Genomic DNA, 24,731 nt, shown 5'->3' on the forward strand with positions numbered 1-24,731 from the left:
CTAGAACCTGCCACAGCCAAGTAATACCAAACTAAAGCTTTATTCTGGAGAGCTGATGAAATCATTAGGATGGTTTGAAACAGAATGTGTTGTTCCTGGACGTATGCATGTTCTTGCTTTTGAGATTGTGAAAGCAAAACAAAAACCTTCTACATGTGAGCAACTGGGACTGACACAATTCACTATTCCAGCTGAACTTCACAGGATGGAACATAATCTTTCCGTACCACTGACAAAAGAGCAGCTAATAAATGCCAATAATGATGTATTCAAAGGGCCGGTGTAGTCCATCCCAGGAAAAGTACATTTTCAACTCGACCCAAATGTCTCACCATTTCAGTGTGCCCATAGCCTTAAAGCTGAGAGTGAAGGCTCTACTTCATCAGCATGAATGTCATGGGCACTAGGAGTTCTGCCCAGGATTCACCAGGTGACTATGCTTACCAGAGGGGCGGAGTTTGCACAGCGGTCCTCTGGCAGCAGGGTGAATAATGGAACGTATATAACAGCAGATGGAGAGAGGATGCCAATGGAATTGATGGTAGTCAGACTTGCAGCTATACTGGTAGATGAGTCAGCGACTTGCAGCTATACTGGTAGATAAGTCAGCGACTTGCAGCTATAGTGGAAGGCAGGTTTCAACCACGGAGAGCCGGGTGGACGTGAGCAGGTGAAAGAAGGTAATGGGAGAGTCAGTGGTCTGCGTTCAGCAAGTTGTACCACTGCTGTGAAGGGAAGACTTGTCCAGGTGCAGGTAGGTAGCGGGAAGTCAGTGGTCTGCGTTCAGCAAGTTGTACCACTTGTTGACGTCGTATAATTGGATGAACGAAAGTATATTGGTTTAATATTGGTTTTCCGTGCGTATTGCGAACCGTACGCCACGTAACACGTGGCGTGATGCGATCGGACGGTAAAATAAACACGCACACACTAGCATTACAACATTTAGTTATTTATACAATTCATATTGGTTCCGTTACACTGTAATTTATGAGCAGATAGCATTTGGTTTATTATTAGTTTATATAATATGATTATATGTACATTTTAGTGTTATTAAAGGTTTAGGTTATAGGAAAGGTGTCATGCCTGATATCATATTGAAGCCCTAATCATCAGCAGCTGACTGGTGCAGTCGGCAAAGAGATCGCACATTGCATACTTTAGTTATTGGTATTAGGGAATAATCCTTTGTATGATGCTGGCTATGAAAGGAGCAGACCCCCTGGAGAGATGACCCCCTCCTTTGGATTCCTTAGATCGAATCAGCCTATGAACTGTTTACCCTGAAGCCACCCTGTGCCTGGACCTATGGAAGCAAGCTACGTCATCTCTATTGTTCACAATGAAACACTGACTGTATATATTAGCTGCATCCCCCACCAGGGTCAGGCTACTCTGACCACAGTTATCTAACAGATACACTGTTCCATTGGGACCCATGGAAGCGCAGCGATTGCAGCGGTATGTATGTATATAACTTTTGGTATTGGCTGTGCTGTACTGTACTTTATCATAATACAATAATGTATTAAATTGTTGATTATTTACATCTGCTAAAATAAACCACCATGTGCTTTGGAAACACATACAATTGATTGGGCAATTCTTATTTTAAAACGATAGAATTACTTTAATAATTGGGGGCTCGTGAGTTTAGGAGTTACGTTATCGGCAGGTATGCAACGCTTACGATATTCGGTTCCTCAACAAAGGGTAGATTGACGGACGCGTCGCATGGCAGGAAAGAATGTAATGTGTTCAAGACCTGTGGTTCACTTTGTGTTCAGAGACCGAATGTCCGTTGTTGCATAGACTGAAGGAACGCTAATTGGAATCTAGGGACAAGAAAGAAAAATGTTTCTTTTTATTGTTGTTTTACGTTTTAAAGTCTATTGCATTGCTGAGCGTATGTGTATTTCCTGCTGTGCGTACGCGAACTTCCGGTAGATTTGCCACGTGGTTAAACAATCGTCTTGATAGTATATGTGCATAGTATAATTACTTGTGAAAACCTCTGAGACATTATTACTGTTGTTGGAAACTTTCAATTTTCTGCGCAGAAAAAGTGTATAAGTGTGTGATTTTGTAACGTAGATACACTGTTATTATTCATTGTACTCAGTTGCTGTCTGACGAGGCGGATTGCCCAACTGAAGGACGGTATACAGGGCAGGTATACCGAATGCGAAAACCGAGTTTTCGCAAAGCGCTACCAATAGATCGCAAGGTTTGCTAATAATTAGTATTGGTAGGCTGTGCGATCTAACCGCATGACAACCATCAGTGCGAATTGGTGAAGCAGCTAGGAGGAATTATGTTGGAAAGGCTGGTTGATTGTATAGACTTTGTTCTCCCAGTTATAATAAACTCAGCAGATTTTTGTGGTTGAGCCAGGGTATCGAGGAGCTGATAGCCCTTGGGGCCCACAGTGATATTTCTGTATTAGGGATCCTCGCCTGGTGCTAGAAAAGCGAGTGAACACGGCTAAAGGAAATACGTTCACCGAGCATTACAGATCTCTAGCGGTGATTGTAGCAACAGAGTTGAAATTGTTGGGTGGAAAGAACAGAGCATTGCGGTGTGTCTGTATTCCACATAAAAGGGTATTGTTGGCCGGAAGGAACAGAGCATTGCGGTGTGTCTGTGTTCCGGGTAGAAGGTATATTGTTCAACATGGGTGGTAAGCATACGCTAGAGATGGCCATTGTACTGCCTAAGGAAGGTCTTATTGAGTCAGCGAGATTTCTCATGTGTGAAAAATATGGTGCATACGCAACTGTGTATTGTGACACGTGGGTCGAAATGACCAAAGATTGTGATAGGCCTTTCCCAACAACAGGGAGTTTTAATGCAGAGGTACTAAATACCGTAAAAGATAAAGTACGGTTGATTAAGTCAACGAAAGTGAGAAATGCACATAAACATTGTTTAAAATTCGTGGCAAATGGAAGATAACACGTGGCAGAGCAGCGAACGCACAGCGGAAGTGAGTGTAGCGAAAAAGGCGTGTTCAGCGGAAGTAAGCGTACCGGAAACAAGCATTCCGGAAGTGTGCGTTGCTAAGCGTGGCGAACTGAGTGCAAACACGCCCCCGACAAATTCGGTCGGGGCGGGAAGTACAGCCAATACCAAAAATGTAAAAACTGTAACTAGTAACTTGTATGTTGTTTTAAGTAATGTTAAAAGTAATGTTTCAGGACAAAGAAGAGGGACGGTCCCACCAGCAGGGGCAGCGGCTGAAAGTGGTGAGAATAATGAAAAGGTTAACACAGGGGGAGAGATCCATTGTACTGCAGTAGCAATTTCAGCAACTAGTTCAGAACATAGTCATTTGGTAGACTTACATCCTGTCTGCACTACAACAGTTTCCAATGGGAAAGCGGACAGAGATGGTGACGTTCCCTTAAAACATGTAGCAAAGCATGATACATGCACTAGGTCTGAAACATTTTCAATTTTGTCTGATTTCCCTGATCCTAAGAAAGATTTGACCAAATGTCAGCAGTTTATTAGATATTATGGTAATATGTATGAGCCAACTAATAACAATTGGCGAGTATTATTGAAGACCTGTCTTCCTCTCAATACTGATATACAAAAGTTCATTAAGGATTGTATGTTGGAGGAGGATGAATCCTTAACCGAGGATGATAATCAGGACAATATTAAACAAATAATCACACGGTTGGCCATATATTTCCCAGTGATAGTGGACTGGAGTAAAATTTTTACTATCCAGCAAAAAGATAGTGAAAATACAACAGACTATTTTTGCAGAGCTCTAATAGAAATGGGCAAATATACTGGGGTACCAGACATAATAGATAATGTACGCTACAGAGAGGTTGCTGTTAAAGTTCTAATGGATGGCCTCAGGGAAAACTTGAAAAGAAGGGTGCAAACTTCATTACCAAACTGGAAAGGAATCACTGTAAGTGCTCTCAGGGAGTCAGCTATAGAACATGATAGAAGTATGAATAAACAGAAAGAGACACTAAGTGATAGGGTAATGATGGTAAGTATCCCAGCATTAGAGGGTCTGCACACCCGACCACCAGCATACAACCCACATAATAAGAAACATAGAAAAATCAGGTGTTTTAAGTGTAACGAAGAAGGCCATTTCACAAGAGATTGTAAAAAGGAATAGAAACAACATGAGTTAAGGAAGTGTTTTCAATGCAATAAAATAGGACACCTAGCAAAACAGTGTGCAGACATGACAGGGACGTGTTTCTACTGCCGTAAGAAGGGACACATGAGTAGGAACTGTGTAGAGAGAAGAACGGATACCTGGGTTGGAAATCACATAGACATCCACAAAAGAGGCGTACACTTCTCTCAGAGGTTCCCCTACAATTGATTGCACACTCTGTAACAACTAATACTTTGGGGGAGAGTTATAGCCAACTCTAGAGTACAGTTCAGACCTGCAATTCTACAACTAGACAAGGTAAAGGTTAAAACTGTGGTGAGTATAAATGTGCAAAGTGTAGAAAGAAACTTATTTTAAAAAAAATAATCTTTGTGGATTTTGTTTGTTTGCTTTCTGTTGTCAAATGTTTGTTTTCCTAAATCGCTGGCCGATGGTAAAGAATGAGAATGTTTGGTTTGTTTGTTGTTTAAAGATAACTATCTTGTCTTTTCTTCACAGATAAAGGTAGACAAAAGAAGTATAGACAAGTGTTTGAAAGGGGTGAGATAGAGAAATAGAAGAATTACTCTTGAAAGACTAATAAACAATAGAAAAATGGAACACTCTTTGTTTTAGGCTGCAGTGTCTCATGATAATTTGTTTGGCTGAGAATCATTATCCAACAATGAAGTATATACATACTTTGCTCCAAAATATCGTAGGTATCTCAGATGAGTCATCAACAGTTAATTTTTACATTTCTCTATTATAAGTTAGGAAAGTCCGTTGAAAAGGTATGTAGTTGATGTTATACCGAGTTCTTAATGAACAAATGACGGACAACACTGGATTGCACTGTTAAGAGCCCCTAGTCAAGTATGGGAAGGGGTCATAGTTAGCAAATAGCTAAGGGGAGCAGTGGAATGAATATAGCCATTTCCCCATAGAGTCAGAGTCCAATCCAGCTGTCATTTTGTTGTAAAAAAAATCTCCCTTTCTGCATGTATGTTTGTATTCAAATCTTTATATTCCCATCATTCATTGCTTTCCTATTTCTCATTCTTTACACAAACGCTAGTATCTATCTCTCTCTCTCTCTCTCTCTCTGCTCTGGTAGAGATAAAATCAGACACAGTCTCAACAATGGGGCTAAAACATATTTTTATTTTTTTACATAAGACAAATTCAGAGATACACACACTAGATTGACATGAGTTACAGAAACAGTCAGGGGTTTTGTTTTCATGTGTATAGAAACTGCTGATTTTAAGCAGAAAGGTTCTGTTGTGGAAATACGATTCATGTGTTATAGATTGCATATCTGTTTTGTTTTTTTGTTTTGGCTCGTGCCTCCTGTACAAAAATGTGCCTTTATATGGATGCACAAAGGGTGGATAGGAGATTGCTGGAGGTTAGGCATACAGATATGCATCTCTGTATAGAACATTGGAGTAGGATTTTTACCACAAGATACGACATAATGTGAAACCCTAGAAAATGTAGAATTTTTGTGTTTTATATTTTTTTCACTGCTAGACAGACATGTACTGGATACTGTTATATTTGAAGGAAGTGTTATAGAAATAGACCCCTTTGCCTTTCCCACTTAGTCAAGTAGCTGAATGTGAGGTACTGAGAATGACATGTGAGTTGGCAGAGGGAAAATCGATTGATATACATTGGTCTTCAGCATTTTTCTAGTCTAGGCGGCAATGTTGACGTGACTGAGAAATCGTTTTATAGCAATACCAGCACATGATTAGGACACTACATAGAGGACTTTATACAGTGACACAGTTCCCAACTGAAGTAGCTGCTAGTAAGGTCCACACTTACACACACCACCATACATGGCTGTCACACCAGGGTGAACATAGCTGTAAAATAGACAGCAGGGTTTTCTGTGACAGTTAACAAATCTATGTTTTGTTTTGTTTTTCGTTGTATTGTTTCAAGTTTTAAAATGTGAACACACACACACACACACACACATGCACACATACACATATTGGTTAATATAGGAAGATTTGTGTTACCTGAGGGATAAACTGTCTGGAAGGTGAAGAAATGTGGTGAGGAGTCTGGTGGACTCTGGAGAGATGGACAAGGTAGACCAATAGAGCCATCCCATATCCCTCCTGCTGATGGGTTTTCCTCCAGGTAAAACAAATACACGTCATCCAATTACCACCATGCAGGATCCTCAAGTATACACTGGTGTACCAATGAAATATGTCTGGGTAGAGGTGTATTGAAATGTGTCTAATGTATAACTGTATCATACTCAAAGCTTTTGTTATTCAATGTGATAGTCCTAGAGTTATAATAGATGATAGGGGTATTCATGTTATTGATAATAGAGGTATAATGTATGAGTAGTGGTAACAAATCACATACTTTCAATTAACCATAAACCAGTGTGAACATAAAGTAGTGGTACTCGGTAGAACGAATTGAATAGATTAAGAGTTGGAACTTGATTGACGTGACTGATAGCTTCGGCCACTAGTCCTTTCCCGCTACCAAAAGATCACTCCTGGGCAGATTCCTAACCTGTAAGTTTTTGAAATGTTCTTGACCCCTCGTGAGATGAGATTGTAACTGGGAGGCTAGGTTAGATCTTGAGAGAAGGTAAATAGTGAGACAGCAACAAAGAACGTCCAAAACACTGTTTCCTGAAAAGTCACACTAACTGTCAGGATGTTGGATCGGGAGAGTAAGTTGTGGAGCAGAAATTTCTTAAGCTTAGGTTATTTGACAGACAGGTACCAGGTGTAGGCTACCAGCATCACGGCTTCAAGGGTAGCAGAGACACACTGGTGCCCATTCCACCCACTGCAGAGGGGCCAACACTCAGAGAAGGGTCCAAGGGCACTCATGAGTCTGTACTGGAAGGCCTCGAATGCAGTTAGTAGCACCTGAGCCAAAGGCTAAGACTGTTGTCCAGCATGAAGTTGTAGTTTTTCCTGTTTTGTGTTCTCTCATTTCATTCTCTTCTCAGGGCGGTTAATTCTTTTGATTATTAGCAGGTGACAGAGACTGGTTCAGGTAATGATAAGGAGGTATTGGGGAGGAAGAAGTGAGTAGTATAATCAGTCCAGCCAATTACTCTATTCAATTCAGGGGTAAAGGAAAATTTAGAAACCTTGGAGCTTGGAGAAAGTGCGAGGGGCTATTGTCTGAGTAGCATTACGTCCGTAAGTACGGCGACCCCATGGTTAGAAAAGAGATACACTCAGCGATGCCAGTCCAGTAATATTCGGACTTGAGCAGGCATCCTTGAGAATGATTATCATTTTTGGGAGGGTAAGGTTTTAGACCAAACAAAGTGCTGGGCGTGCTCACATGTGCCTCAGTGATATTATCAAGTAGGATTAGTTCTCTTTCCACTAAATATTCTTGAGGTACCCGAACTATAGACGGGAGGTCACTAAGGGAAAAAGTAGGACACCTAGGTCCCTTAGTCTGAAGTCACCCAATGCTTTGCAAACCGATCACTGTTCAATCTGAGTATTGGGAGACTGGGAAGAACGAACAGACAATAGCCCGCCCACAAGTGTTGATGAAAAGAACTGATGACATTATTAGAAGTGTATATTAATGCAAGCTGAAGGAGATTGTATATGACATTATCGATAGACATAGGATGATGCTATTGATGAACATGAAGTGTTTAAATGTATTCTGAACTTAAAGACATGCGTTGGACAGAAGAACCTGTTAAACTTGAAGAACTGTAGTAGAGAATTCTGTATAGCTGATACATGTTCTACTGTACCTTGTACCTTTCCAAATAATGTATTAAGTGTTTTATTGCACCCTTGAAGGGCATGCAAAAGGTTATCTCTAAGCTCCAGAAGTGTACGGTTTATAGTAAAAGAAGAAATCGTTTAGAGGATTAAGATTCTCTCTTATGATAACTTGTTTAGATCTACAAACAGCGTGGTCATACACCAAGGGGGATTTGTATTACATAACAATGAAACGTGGTACTGAGATCCTGCATATAACATCTTTAAGATGATAGTTTATTATACTATCAAAGGGTGGACTGTTAAAGTCGTATAATTGGATGAACGAAAGTATATTGGTTTAATATTGGTTTGCCGTGCGTATTGTGAAGCGTACGCCACGTAACACGTGGTGTGATGCGATCGCACGGTAAAATAAACATGCACACACTAGCATTACAACATTTAGTTATTTATACATCTCGTATTGGTTCCGTTACACTGTAATTTGGCGGTTCCCAAACTGTGCGCCACGGCTCCCTGGGGTGCCACGGCGCTGTCACTGGGGTGCCGCGATCGCCTTAGAAAAAAAGAGAAAAAAGAAAAAGAAAAAAAACAAACTTACCCATCGTCCAGCGCCGGATCCTCCTCCTCACTGACTGCCGGGCGTGACGTCATCATGTCCGGCAGCCTCAGTGAGGAGCTGCAGCAGAGAAGATGTCAGGAAAAAAGGTAAGTGAAGGGGGCACTGAGAGACATGCTAAAGGGGACAGAGAGACGCTGAAGGGGGCAGAGAGACGCTGAAGGGGGCAGAGAGACGCTGAAGGGGACAGAGAGACACTGAAGTGGACAGAGAGACACTGAAGGGGGCACAGACAGGCTGAAGGGGACAGAGAGGCACTGAAGGGGACAGAGAGACGCTGAAGGGGGGCACAGACAGGCTGAAGGGGGGCACAGACAGGCTGAAGGGGACAGAGAGACGCTGAATGAGACAGAGACGCTGAATGAGACAGAGACGCTGAAGGGGACAGAGAGACGCTGAAGGGGACAGAGAGACGCTGAAGGGAGACACAGACAGGCTCAAGGGGACAGATAAGCACTGAAGGGGGACACAGAGAGATGCTGAAGGGGGGCACTGAGAGACACTGAAGGGGACAGAAAGACACTGAAGGGAGACACAGACAGGCTGAAGGGGACAGAGGCACTGAAGGGGGAAACAGACAGGCTGAAGGGGACAGAGAGACGCTGAAGGGGACAGAGACGCTGAAGGGGACAGAGACGCTGAACGGGACAGAGACGCTGAAGGGGACAGAGAGACGCTGAAGGGGGACACAGAGAGGCTGATGGGGGACACAGAGAGGCTGATGGGGGACACAGAGAGGCTGATGGGGGCACTGAGAGACACTGAAGGGGACAGAAAGACACTGAAGGGAGACACAGACAGGCTGAAGGGGACAGAGGCACTGAAGGGGGAAACAGACAGGCTGAAGGGGGACACAGAGGCTGAAGGGGGCAGAGAGACACTGAAGGGGGACAGAGAGAGGCTGAAGGGGACAGATAGACACTGAAGGAGGGGGAGAGAGAGACACTGAAGAAGGGGGACAGAGAGAGACACTGAAGGAGGGGGACAGAGAGGGACAGAGAGACGCTGAAGGAGGGGGACAGAGAGACGCTGAAGGAGGGGGACAGAGAGACACTGAAGGAGGGGGACAGAGAGACACTGAAGGAGGGGGACAGAGAGAGACGCTGAAGGGGGGTCAGAGTGTGAGCCGATGAAAAGGGACACAGGGTGTGAGATGGCGAAGAGGGGGACACAGGGTGTGAGATGGCGAAGAGGGGGACACAGGGTGTGAGATGGCGAAGAGGGGGACACAGGGTGTGAGATGGCGAAGAGGTTGACACAGGGTGTGAGATGGCGAAGAGGGGGACACAGGGTGTGAGATGGCGAAGAGGGGGACACAGGGTGTGAGATGGCGAAGAGGGGGACACAGGGTATGAGATGGCGAAGAGGGCGACACAGGGTGTGAGATGGCGAAGGGGATACAGAGTCATATGATAAAGGGGCACAATGTGGTAAGGGGTCTAAATACATCTTACGTCATTTTGACCCAACTACTTAAAAAACGGGACTACCCGGTAATTATTTTTGCTTAGGGGTGCCTTTGAAAAATTATGGTGACCCTAAGGGTGCCTCGAGCTGAGAAAGTTTGGGAACCACTGCTGTAATTTATGAGCAGATAGCATTTGGTTTATTATTAGTTTATATAATATGATTATATGTACATTTTAGTGTTATTAAAGGTTTAGGTTATAGGAAAGGTGTCATGCCTGATATCATATTGAAGCCCTAATCATCAGCAGCTGTCCGGTGCAGTCGGCGAAGAGATCGCACATTGCATACTTTAGTTATTGGTATTAGGGAATAATCCTTTGTATGATGCTGGCTATGAAAGGAGCAGACCCCCTGGAGAGACGACCCCCTCCTTTGGATTCCTTAGATTGAATCAGCCTATGAACTGTTTACCCTGAAGCCACCCTGTGCCTGGACCTATGGAAGCAAGCTACGTCATCTCTATTGTTTACAATGAAACACTGACTGTATATATTAGCTGCATCCCCCACCAGGGTCAGGCTACTCTGACCACAGTTATCTAACAGATACACTGTTCCATTGGGACCCATGGAAGCGCAGCGATTGCAGCGGTATGTATGTATATAACTTTTGGTATTGGCTGTGCTGTACTGTACTTTATCATAATATAATAATGTATTAAATTGTTGATTATTTACATCTGCTAAAATAAACCACCATGTGCTTTGGAAACACATACAATTGATTGGGCAATGCTTATTTTAAAACGATAGAATTACTTTAATACACTGCTGTGATGAGAAGACTTGTCCAGGTGCAGGTAGGGTAGCGGGAAGTCAGTGGTCTGCGTTCAGCAAGTTGTACCACTGCTGTGATGAGAAGACTTGTCCAGGTGCAGGTAGGTAGAGGAGGCGTCAGTGGTCTGCGGACAGCAAGTTGTACCACTGCGAGGAGGTGAGGACTTGTCCAGGTGAGGATAAGTGGAGGAATGAATAGAGTCAATAATTGTATGAATACAATGAGAGCACAGAGGAACTTGCTCCAAACAGATAGGCAGCGTTATAGCTAATAGTCAACAGCAAGTAAGCATACCGCTGATGAGTAGAGAAACTTGTCCACGAGGATATGCAGGCACAGCAGGAGTGCTGAACGGCTGAAGCGGGTATGGGAACCGCAGGTGAGCAGAGCAGGTAATCCAACAGACAGCTGAGAACACGAGCAGGATACAAGAGTCAGTAGCGGGTATGAGAACCGCTGATGAGCGGAGCAGGTAATCCAGCAGACAGCTGAGGACACGAACAGGATACAGAAGTCAGTAGCGGGTATGAGATCCACCGATGAGTAGAGCAGATAATCAGCAGGAAGCTGAAGACACGAGCAGGACACAGGAGTCAGTAGCGGGTATGGGAACCACCGATGAGTAGAGCAGGTAATCAGCAGGAAACTGAAGACACGAGCAGGACACAGGAGACACCTTCAGAGACTCACAGGGAATGAGACTCAAGATCAGGCAACGATGTAATGAGCACAGGTGCCTTAAATAGGGAGAGGTGCTTGATCCTCCAATTAGATTAAAAGCAAAGGTCATAAGAGTTCTTGGGTGCTGCGCATGCGCAGTCCATCAAGATGGTGGATGGCCGCAGCTCAGGACAGGCGCCGGCAGGAAGGCTAGAGAACCACGCACCAGCGCAGAGGCACTCACGGTCCGGTGGGTGACAGTACCCCCCCGTTTTAAAGGTGGGCACAGAACACTTGGAGCCGGGTTTGCCCGGATAATTGGAATAAAATCTTTTTAGAAGAGCTGGAGCGTTAAGATCATCTGCGCGGATCCAAGAACGCTCCTCTGGACCAAAGCCCTTCCAATGCACAAGAAAATGAAGAACTCCTCGCAAAATTTTAGCATCTAAAATATGAGTAATTTTAAACTTCCTCTTGATGAACTTGTACTGGCTGAGGTGCTGAAGGAGGAACAGAGAAACGGTTGATGATAAGAGGCTTGAGTAATGACACATGGAAGGCGTTGGAGATACGAAGGTTCTTAGGTAATAGTAGTTTGAAGGACACCAGATTTATCACCTGAGTGATCTTGTATGGACCAATGAAATGGGGAGCGAACTTCATGGACGGAACCTTCAGGCGAATATTTTTGGTAGAAAGCCATACGCGGTCTCCAATTTTCAGTGGTGGAATAGCTCGCCTCTTTTTATCAGCAAAACATTTGTATCTGGCAGATGTCTTCTTCAAGCAGGAATTAACTTGAGACCAGATATTTTTGAAATTCTGACATACACTCTCCACTGCAGGAACTTGGGTGGGAGGGAGGGCAGGAAATTCTGGAAAAGACGGATGGTGACCGTATACCACAAAGAATGGACTTTTTGAAGATGACTTGTGATACATATTGTTATAAGCGAATTCAGCCCATGGAAGTAAATCTACCCAGTTGTCTTGGTTGGCTGAGGAGAACATCCTTATGAAAGTCTCAAGATCTTGGTTGACTCTCTCGGTCTGTCCATTTGATTGAGGATGGTAGGAGGATGATAGTGACAATTGGATACCGAAGGTCTTGCAAAGGGCTCGCCAGAATCTGGAGACGAACTGTACTCCTCTATCCGAAACAATCTCAGATGGACATCCATGAATTCGGAAGATCTCCTTGATAAAATGGTCAGCCAGAGTAGACGAGGAAGGTAAACCAGTCAAAGGAACAAAATGTGCCATTTTCGAAAATCTATCCACCACTACCCAGATGGTATTGCACTTTTTACTAGGAGGAAGATCGGTGATAAAGTCCATACTAATATGGGTCCAAGGCTTGGAAGGAATGGGTAGTGGTTGAAGTAATCCCGCTGGTGTTCTGCGGGGGGTTTTAAACTGGGAACACACCTCACATGCGGCCACAAATTCTTTGATATCTCTCATAGAGGGCCACCAGTAGCTTCGAGAAAGGACTTCTAATGTCTTGCGTTCACCCGAATGTGCAGAAAAGCGTGAAGAATGATACCACGATAATATTTTTTTACGTAGAGATGGAGGCACAAGGGTTCTCCCAAATGGTAGCACCTTGGTGGAGGAAGTGGCCAGAGTCACACATTTGGGATCCAATATGGGATGATTAGGACAATCTTCAGCATCAGAGGACGCCACAAACGCCCGAGATAAGGCATCTGCTTTTCGATTCTTGGAAGCTGGTTTGAAGGTTATGATAAGCTCAAACCGGGAAAAGAAAAGTGACCATCTTGCCTGACGAGGATTCAAACATTGGGCTGACTGCAAATATAACAGGTTTTTGTGATCCGTAAAAATAGTAACAGGATGACGAGCTCCCTCCAGCAGATATCTCCACTCCTCTAATGCTGCTTTTATGGCCAACAACTCCTTGTCCCCGATAGTGTAATTTCTCTCCGCAGGTAGAAGACCTCGAGAGTAGAAGGCACAAGGATGGAATTTTTGTTGCTCCAATTTTTGAGATAGTATGGCCCCTAGGCCAACATTAGAGGCATCTACTTCCAAAAAGAAAGGAAGGGTCACATCAGGCTGTCGAAGAACAGGAGCGGAGGAGAAGGACTTCTTGAGAAACTGGAAAGCTTGAAGGGCCTCAGAGGACCATTGTTTAGTGTTAGCTCCCTTCCGGGTCAGAGCCACTATTGGAGAAGCGATGGAGGAAAAACCTTGAATGAAACATCTGTAGTAGTTTGCAAAACCTAAAAAGCATTGGATTGCTCTGAGAGTAGTTGGCTGGGGCCAACGTAGTACAGCGTTCACCTTTTCAGGATCCATCTTTAGACCAACACCGGACACAATATATCCTAAGAATGGAATCTGGTATAGCTCAAAGGAACATTTTTCTAACTTGCAAAATAAAGAGTTTCTCCGGAGTCTGGAGAGGACCTCTGCCACATGTTGATGATGAGTGGGCAGGTCCTGAGAAAAGATTAATATGTCGTCCAGGTAGACGACGACACAGACATACAACAAGTCCCAGAAGATCTCAATCACGAAACCCTGGAAGACAGCGGGGGCGTTACACAACCCGAAGGGCATAACTAGATATTCATAGTGGCCATCCCTGGTGTTAAAAGCTATCTTCCATTCGTCTCCAGACTTGATCCGGATTACATTATAGGCGCCTCGGAGATCAAGTTTGGTGAAAATCCGGGCTCCCTTAATGCGATCAAAGAGCTCGGTAATTAGTGGAATAGGGTACCGATTTTTGATAGTAATGGCATTGAGACCACGATAATCTATACATGGTCGTAATGATCCATCCTTCTTCTTCACAAAAAAGAACCCCGCTCCAGCGGGAGAAGTGGAAGGTCGGATAAATCCTCGCTGGAGGTTCTCCTTGATATACTCAGAAGTTGCTTGGGACTCTGGTAGTGAGAGTGGATACACACGACCCCTAGGAGGGGTCTTGCCAGGTTGTAAGTCAATCGGACAATCCCACGTCCGATGAGGAGGAAGGCGTTCAGACTGGATCTTATCGAACATATCCGCGAAGGAAGCATACTGTGGAGGAAGACCCGGTGGGCAGGGTGTAATGGAAGACTGATTTATTTTGAATGGAACGACTTGAGACAAACATCTATGATGACAATCCGGACCCCAGGAAGTGACTTGAGGAGTGTTCCAGTCAATCTGAGGTGAATGAAGTTGAAGCCATGGAAGGCCAAGTACGATGGGACTGGTGGTAACAGGAAGGACCAACAAGGAAATTTTCTCTTGGTGTAAGACTCCAATTTGAAGGGTCAATGGAGCCGTACATTGAGTGATGAGTCCATTAATTATGCGTGAACCATCGATAGCGGTGACCGCTACAGGTGCTTTTAAAGGAATCACTGGTAGGGACCATTGATTCACTAGAGAACTAGATATAAAGTTTTCGGCAGCTCCAGAATCCAGAAGTGCATGAGACAAAAACGATTTGGTGGCAAAGGAAACGGTAACATCAAAAGCACAGATTTTAGCATCCATAGAATTTGGAGAGGACTCCAGGGACCCTAACCTTATCTCTCCAGAACTGGTTAGGGCCTGGCATTTCCCGACCTTCTAGGGCATGAGTTCAACATGTGAGTAGAGTCAGCGCAATAGATACAGAGTCTATTCTTCACTCGTCGCTCCCTCACTTCAGATGTTAGTTTAGAGCGTCCTACCTCCATGGGTTCTACTGGAGGCGGAAGATGGCGAACTTGGGATACTGAGCGAACAGGCGCTTTGGAGGAAATTACTCTTTCGGAATCTCTCTCACGAAACCTCATGTCTACACGATGGCATAGAGAAATCAAATCGTCCAAGGAGGAAGGTAACTCTTGTGAGGTCAGTGCGTCTTTAATCTTGTCGGCAAGCCCCTGCCAGAAGGCAGCTATCAGCACCTCAGTGTTCCATTGGAGCTCGGAGGCAAGAATCCGAAATTGGATGACGTACTGAGCTACAGACCGAGATCCTTGGCGAAGCCGGAGAATACTGGAAGCCGCAGAGACAACACGACCAGGTTCGTCAAAAATTCTTCAAAACGTAGAAATAAACATGGCACTATCTTCCAATAAGGGGTCATTTCTTTCCCACAGAGGGGAGGCCCATGCGAGAGCCTGTCCGGAAAACAAAGAGATGAGATAGGCCACTTTGGAACGATGAGTAGAAAAGTTATGTGGTTGGAGTTCAAAATGAATGGAACATTGGTTAAGAAAACCCCTACAGGTTTTGGGGTCTCCATCATACTTAGAAGGAGTAGGCAGGTGTAGCGTGGAAGCAGTAGACACCTGGGATGGCACTGGGGGAGAAGAAGGAGGTACTGGAGGGTCAACAGTAGCTGCTACATTTTGCTAAGGGATTCCTCGGGAGGCTAGAGCCTGACAACATTGAAACAACTGTTGCTGTCGAACATCTTGTTGTTCAATCTGAGTAACCAGGTACTGCAGCATCTCTTTAGCTGTTGGTTCCGATCCTGGGTCTGTCATAGCCTGATCTTACTGTCACGGGCACTAGGAGTTCTGACCAGGATTCACCAGTTGACTATGCTTACCAGAGGGGCGGAGTTTGCACAGCGGTTCTCTGGCAGCAGGGTGAATAGTGGAACGTATATAACAGCAGATGGAGAGAGGATGCCAATGGAATTGATGATAGTCAGTGACTTGCAGCTATACTAGTAGATAAGTCAGCAACTTGCAGCTATAGTGGAAGGCAGGTTTCAACCACGGAGAGCCGGGTGGACGTGAGCAGGTGAAGGAAGGGAATGGGAGAGTCAGTGGTCTGCGCTCAGCAAGTTGTACCACTGCTGTGAAGGGAAGACTTGTCCAGGTGCAGGTAGGTAGCGGGAAGTCAGTGGTCTGTGTTCCGCAAGTTGTACCACTGCTGTGATGAGAAGACTTGTCCAGATGCAGGTAGGTAGCGGGAAGTCAGTGGTGTGCGTTCAGCAAGTTGTACCACTGCTGTGATGAGAAGACTTGTCCAGCTGCAGGTAGGTAGAGGAGGCGTCAGTGGTCTGCGGACAGCAAGTTGTATCACTGCGAGGAGGTGAGGACTTGTCTGGGTGAGGATAAGTGGAGGAATGAATAGAGTCAATAATAGTATGAATACAATGAGAGCACAGAGGAACTTGCTCCAAACAGATATGCAGCGTAATAGTTAATAGTCTATAGCGGGTATAGATACCGCTGCTGAGTAGGGAAGTTTGTCCTAAGCGGATATGCAAGGTAACAGTTGAAAGTCAATAGCAAGTAAGCATACCGCTGATGAGTAGAGAAGCTTGTCCACGAGGATATGCAGGCACAGCAGGAGCGCTGAACGGCTGAAGCGGGTATGGGAACCGCAAGTGAGCAGACCAGGTAATCCAACAGACAGCTGAGGACACGAGCAGGATACAAGAGTCAGTAGCGGGTATGAGAACCGCTGATGAGCGGAGCAGGTAATCCAGCAGACAGCTGAGGACACGAACAGGATACAGAAGTCAGTAGCGGGTATGAGATCCACCGATGAGTAGAGCAGGTAATCAGCAGGAAGCTGAAGACACGAGCAGGACACAGGAGTCAGTAGCGAGTATGGGAACCACCGATGAGTAGAGCAGATAATCAGCTGGAAGCTGAAGACACGAGCAGGACACAGGAGTAAGTTGCGGGTATGGGAACCACCGATGAGTAGAGCAGGTAATCAGCAGGGAACTGAAAACACGAGCAGGACACAGGAGACACCTTCAGAGACTCACAGGGAATGAGACTCAAGATCAGGCAACGATGTAATGAGCACAGGTGCCTTAAATAGGGAGAGGTGCCTGATCCACCGATTAGATTAAAAGCAAAGGTCATAAGAGTTCTTGGAGGCTGCGCATGCGCAGTCCATCAAGATGGCGGACGGCCGCGGCTCAGGACAGGCGCCGGCAGGAAGTCTAGAGAACCACGCACCAGCGCAGAGGCACTCACGGTCCGGTGAGTGACAGTGATGAAGGAAAGGTATCAAGAAACATGGGACGGACACATATTGGCAGACTATTGCTGGAGCCTTCAACATGATTATCCTGATAACCTGATAACATTAAAGAAAATCGTACAAACACCATTTTACTATGCATTAAGTGTAATTATCTGAATCAGCTTACTATGATTATCTGTTATTATACCGAATAAAATGCTATTATGTATTTCATATATTTAGTTTTGTATGGTTTGAGACAATTTCAATGTGATTTGTAAGTAGGCTCTGCCTGCCATTTATGCCACTTTTATGTTTTTGAATGGGGTACCAATTATCTCAATAATTAGAGCCAATCTAGCAAAACCAATGTCATATTCAGAATCAGCATCACAATGTTATCCCAAAATCACTCTATTATGATTGGCAATAAAATGTGTTAACCAGAGTAATATGTATATGTTTTTTTAGTGAAGAGTAAGAAATATGTAAAACGAACAGTTCAGATAGGCCAATAGTTGGCAGTCCCACACAAGTAAGTATGTTAAACTGACATTGATGCAGATTTGGCTGCCAAAACACCTGTCTTGACAAGACAATGCAATTGAAAGTCCAAATTCTGATTAAGATTAAGATGATAGAATTTGGCACTTGCAAAGAATACGTGTATAGATAGAGATATGATGGCTGATGATTTAGACAGCGGCATTACTAGACAAGATGATGAGAGGGCACAATGTTAAATGGTGCAAGTCAAGATGACATTGTACTTGGGACCACCCACCCATATGTTGAAAAGGACATACACATAGTTTAACAAACGCTTCAGCAACAAGTATTTTATGAGGGGTGGGCGGAAATAGCTAAAAAAAAAAAATCTTCTTTTAATGTTTTGCCATTTATGATTATATTATTAACAGGTGACATTGATTGAATACTATTTTTTCTGTGCGTTCTGCTGGCACTCTATATTCCACATATATATTGGAAGTATCCTGCAGTGTTTTGTCTGACAGAGCAGAGCATTCCTAGACCGTAACACTCATGAACTGTTGTCCTATTTGAATTCAATAGTTGTAACAGCCTCACCCTGTCACCAGAAACTAAAAGGGCACACATCTTCCAATCATCTTTCCTATCTTGCTTCCTCCCTGCTTCTATTAGCTTGTATATCACCTAATCCAGGTACCCCACACTTCTTCCTCACACATATATCTGAACGCTACCGAAATCCAGCAAACCTTAAACACATCACCTGTCTCCCCTATTTTTCAAAGTTTTTTAAATGTGCCCTTTGGAATGCACACTCTGTTTGTAACAAATTTACCTCTCAAACAACCTCAACCTTCTGGCAATAACATAAACATGGCTCACGCAATCAGACATTGCCTCACCTGCAGCCCTTTCACATGGTGGCCTCAATCTCACCATACCCCCAGACCTGGAGGCAGACAAGGAGGTGGGGTTGGACTACTTCTCTCCCCACGGTGCACATTCACAGTTCTACCAAATGTCCCATCACTCACGTTCACATCTTTTGAAGTACATACTGTTAGGATTTTTAACCCATTCTCTATGCGTGTTGCTGTGATCTATCTAACATTTCTCTGCATAGCTCCCTCACATCTTCTGACATCCCCACCATCATCATGGGTGATTTCAACATCCCTATTGCTAATCCACGTTCCAGTGTTGCTTCAAAGCTGTTTACTCTAACCTCTCCTGACCTCTCCCAGTGGATTGAATTAGCTACTCATCAGGTTCGCCACTGTCTTGATCTTGAGACTATGCTCAGTTTCTAATTTCCTTAACACTCCTCTCCCCCTCTCGGATCATCACCTTATTGGTTACTCGCTCACTCCCAGTATTAACCTCCCCGCTGTCAAAATCTTCCAAGCATCCTCATACCCGCAGGAATATTAACTCTATTGATTTTCAACAGTTTTTCACCTCTATCCAACACCTTCTCTCCCCAATTTCTACATTCTCCTACCCCGATATGGCAGTTCCTCATTTTCACCATACCCTAACAACTGCCCTTGATCAAGTGGCTCCAGTGACTCTTAATACTCCGCGTAGACTCTGCTGTCAACCGTGGCACGCTAAAGTAACACGAAATCTACAAAAACTTTCTCGGAAACCTGAACATTACTGGCGTAAATCTTGTACCTCTAATGATTTCAGCGCATATACTGCTATCTACCACTCCTATTGAAGTGCTCTGGACACTGCTAAAGAAGCATACTTCAAATCTCTCATCTAGGCTTCTAACCTCAAATGCCTTTTTAACACAAATCTCTTCTCAATCCTCCCACCCAAACCCTCCAACTACCATCAGTGACCAGGATCTTGCTTCCCATTTCAAGGACAAGATTGATAAGATCAGACTTGAAATGGTAACATACACAGACAGACAGAAACACAGACTAGGATCAATTTGATAGCAGCCAATTAACCTACTAGTAAGTTTTTGGAGTGTGGGAGAAAACCAGAGCACCCGGAGGAATCCCACGCTATGGTCAGGAATCGAACTCATGAGCCCAGTGCTGTGAGGCAGAAGTGCTAACCACTAAGCAATGATCTGATAACAGCTAAAACTAAAGGTGATAAAATTCTCCTGGATTTCTCTGCTGCATTCAACATTGTTGACCACTCTCCCCTCATACACACACTACAATCTCTAGGTCTTCAAGACGCTGTCTTATCCTGATTCTCATCCTACCCATGTAATCGCTCTTTCAGTGTTAAGTTCTCTGATACAACCTCCAATCTGCTTCCTTTATCAGTTGGAGTACCACAAGGTTCAGTCCTAGGTCCTCTGCTATTCTCTATCTACACTACTTCTCTTGGAAAACTAATAAGCTTTTCAGTATCATCTCTATGCGGATGATTCACAAATTTATCTATCCTCTCCTCACCATCTGTGTTGTCTCGCGTTACTGACTGTCTTTCTGCAATTTAATTTTGGATGTCATCTCGCCAACTCAAACTCAATCTTTCAAAAACAGAAATAATAATATTGCAACCCAACAACAGAAGCTTCCTGCCTGACATTTCTATTTCTGGTGATAACATGACCATAAATCCCACCCCGCAAGCTAGCTGCTTAGGTGTAATCCTTGACCTTGTTCCCCACATCGACTCTGTATTTACATCATGCTGCATACATCTAAAAAACATTTCCAGAATACATACATATCTCACACAAGACACTGCAAAAACTTTAATTCATGCACTCATCATCTCCCGCATTGACTATTGTAATTCCGTATTCAACAAGAGGCGTTTCTTCAGATTCACTCCTTGTTGAATACAGACGTGTGTATGCACCAATTATGTGTGTTTTCAAAAACAGGCAATTTAAGTTCGTTTTGCGTGTTTTAATGAATCAGGCCCAAGGTGTCATTTCAAATCTCTCATTGTCAGCTATATTTCAAGTCACATAGCACATATCCTATTGTAAGCTACTGTATATACATACCCCATTGCACAATCCACCAATTGCAGAGATGGTCTGATGATTTAATAATCCTGCCCCTCTTCCTCTGCAGATGCAGTTATTATTAGAGGCACTTGCTATGAAAAGCAGAGCAGGGGCTTCTTCCAGAAGAGCAGAGAGGGGGCTTCTGGAACAGATGGATGCGCATTGCCAGGACCACGTCACTGCCAGATCCCATAGCAGTCGCATAAGCTGCTAAGGCAATAGTTAAGTTCTCTTTACGTAATATCTGATATCAAGTATACATTCTGAGCCATATCTATTTGTCAGTATAATTTAAAGTAATATTATGTGAAGCAGTGCCCAGCACTGCGGAGGATCTTACTTGGATATCGGGCTCAGGTATGGATTGGTCCTGGTCCAATTTACTGCTGTCCTACAGCTTATATTTAGTGTGCAGAAGACCAGTACGATGGTGGAGAGAGACCGACAAGAAGCCCCAGACAGAAGATCACAGCCAGGACCAGCACAGAGTGGCAAGTCATCATCATCATCATCATCATCCTCATTTATTTATATAGCGCCACTAATTCTGCAGCGCTGTACAGAGAACTCATTCACATCAGTCCCTGCCCCATTGGAACTTACAGTATAAATTCCCTAATATAGACACACACTCACACACAGACACAGACAGACAGAGAGGGAGAGACTAGGGTCAATTTTGATAGCAGCCAATTAGCCTACCAGTATTTTTTGGGAGTGTGGGGGGAAACCGGAGCACCCGGAGGAAACCCACGCAAACACAGGGAGAACATACAAACTCTACACATGGTCAGGAATCGAACTCATGACCCCAGTGCTGTGAGGTAGAAGTGCTAACCACTAGGCCACTGTGCTGCCCAAGAGAGATGACTGCGGGCTCAACAAAGAATGCTACAGAATCAAAAAGGAAAACAGCAGCGGCCGGCGTGTCAAGTCACAACACAACAGGGGAATGGTTATAAACTGCCAGAGACAGGTAAGGCCATCAGGCACCCTTCTCACAGACCACTCCTGCACTCTCCTTTCACATTCGGACATATGGCTAAAAGGCTAAAAGTTTGTGCTGTATAATTCATACACTAGGCCTGTAAGGACTATTCAGGCACTAGGCCTGCCATAAGTTAGGAGGTCCTCCCCAGTTCTTTAAGAGACTGTGCCCAGTCTATCCCCACCATCTTTGACCTACCAAACTCCCCGGTGGTAGTCTGTTGGTATTGCCTGGTTTCCTTGATTTGTCTTTTGTTTTGAGTCTGTCCCTACAGGGTGTTGCTGGACGGCGTCTGTGTGAAGAGACTGTGAGTACACAGAGAGTGTGAGAAATCCTTACAAAAACAATTGCTACAAGACTTCAAGGATAATTGATACACCCCCACGTGGAAGCCTTCAGTGGATGTCCCAGTGACTGTATCGTCACCTGTCTGTTAGTCTTGTGCGCGTTTGCCTTTCAGGACCTGATACAAATATATAGAGGCATCTCTCATACCAGGCCTACAAAGCTAAACCATATCTGGAGAGAAATTTAACAAAAAGCTTCCATGTTTCCAGCTTTCAGGTTAATGCTAAAAGCTTCATTGTCTCAATTATCTAAGGAAAAATAAGATCATAAATAAGCTTGCTCATTTAAAAAAACTGAACAAAATTGACCCTGTCCCAGTGCCACTCAAGCCTCCAACATTAACTGTGACCCCCTCCTAATTCTAATAGGACACGTCCCTTTCACCTATAAAATGTTGACTGTCCCATTATAAATGACATAACTGGCGATATAACAATGATGAAGCCACTTGTTATTGTATCATTGTAAGTTTCACTGTGTTCCTGCAATGATCCAAAATGTTTCACTCCGTTTAAGCTGAATTCAGTCAACATAAAGCCTTTATTGCATTTTTAACATTCAGTGGACATCTTAAAGTATATTCATTTAGCAGTCATCATCTAAAATACCGTAATGCAGATATTAATTTGTATTTTGTCAAATGCTGTATTAACAGGATATAAGTGCATGCTGTTTAATGATTCTTTTCACATTTGGTATGTAATTTATATCAGGATGGAATAAAATCTTTGGAATCGACCTGCTGTTCCAAGGCACTTACATTTAGATTAAAATGGTACCTACTGCTCCAAATTCCTCTTTGATAGAAAATCGCCCACTCACCATTCAGATAGCTGAGGTCTTCATGAGCTGGCAGTGTTCTTATTCATTTAGCAAAATAAGTCCTTTGGCTATAGGAATTACACATTCAACTCTTCAATTGCACCCACATAAGCATATTAATATCAGCTGGTGACAGATTTCTAATTTTAAATTAGCTACCAACTATTGTGATGTTAAATGCTCTCCGTCCTGGTACAAAGCGCAAAGATATCTAGAAAGTTTTATAATATAAAAAGAATTATTTACAACCTTATTTACATGTTAAAACTATACATTAGTAAGTAAAGCAAAGTAAAGCAGATAATGTTTGTGCCTAAATCGACTGATACATTGATAGTGGCTAACATTGCAATTGCCTTGTATTCCTTTAGCAAACAATTCAAAGGCATCTTGCACACCTCTTCTATCTGTCACTCTGCACTGGCATTGTCCCTTTCTCCTTTAAACATGCCCTTATCTCCCCCATTCTTAAGAAACCCAATCTTGACTCCAACTTACTTGCTAACTACCACCCCTTTTCACTTCTCCCCCTATGCCTCTAAACTACTCGAGCATGTTGTCTGCAACCTCCTCATCAGACATCACTCGGACAACTCTATCATTGACCCTCTCCACTTTGGCATCTGCCCCTTCCACTCCACTGAAACTGCCCTGGCCAAAGTTACTAATGACTCCTCTCGGCTAAATGCAGAGGTCACTTTTCCCTGCTCATCCTCCTGGACCTCTCCACGGCTTTTGACACCATGGACCACCTCCTCCTGTTGCAGTCCTTATTTATCTTGGCCTCTCTTGCTCTGTCCTCGCATGGTTCACCTCATACCTTGCAAACCGCTCCTTCTCTGTTTCCTCTCCTGACTTATCCTCACCTCCTTCTGCCCTCCCTGTAGGAGTCCCCCAGGGCTCTGTTCTTGGCCCTCAACTCTTTTCTCTGTACATTACCTCCTTGGATGATCTCATCTCTTCATTTGGTCTCCAGGATCACCTTTACGTGGGTGACATTCAACTCTACATCTCCTCTGCTGACGTTTCCCCTCCTCCTCTCTCATGTCTCTGGCTGCCCTACTACCATCGTCACTTGAATGTGCTCGCATTTTCTTAAAATCAACATCGCCAAAACTGAACTCATTGTTTTCCCACCTTCTAAATCTTCATCCCACCTTAATCTCTTTATGACTGTTAACAACACCTCCATCTCTTTTGTTCCCCAACTCTGCTGCCTGGGTGTCACCCTTTACTCCTCCCTCTCTTTTGCCCCCCCACATTCAATCCCTTGCCCAATTCTGTCACTTCCAACTATGTAACATCACCTGCGTCCGACTCTTGTAACCTTCTCCTGTCACCTCGCTCTCCTTTGTTTTATAATCAATGCAGTTGCAAGACTTATCTTTCTTTCACGCCGTGCATCCTCTGCCTCCCCTTTCTGTCTTGCCTTACACTGGTTCTCTTTCCCCTATAGAATCCTTTTCAAACTTCTTATCCTCCCCTACAAGGCCATCTCCCACTCTACTGCCCCTTATATCTCCAATGTCCTCTCCACTTACAGCCCAGCCCCTTCCCTGCGATCAGCCACTGACTGACGCCTCTCCTCCACTTTGATCACCTTATCCTGTGCTAGAATTCATGATTTCTCCTGGGCTGCCCCCCTCCACTGGAATGGAGGGGGGCAGCCTCCTAACCTGTGCACCATCAAATGGGCACTTAAAAATCATCTGTTCCTTAAACCC

Source organism: Mixophyes fleayi, chromosome 5 (assembly GCF_038048845.1).
Source record: "Mixophyes fleayi isolate aMixFle1 chromosome 5, aMixFle1.hap1, whole genome shotgun sequence".
Taxonomy (NCBI): Eukaryota; Metazoa; Chordata; class Amphibia; order Anura; family Limnodynastidae; genus Mixophyes; species Mixophyes fleayi.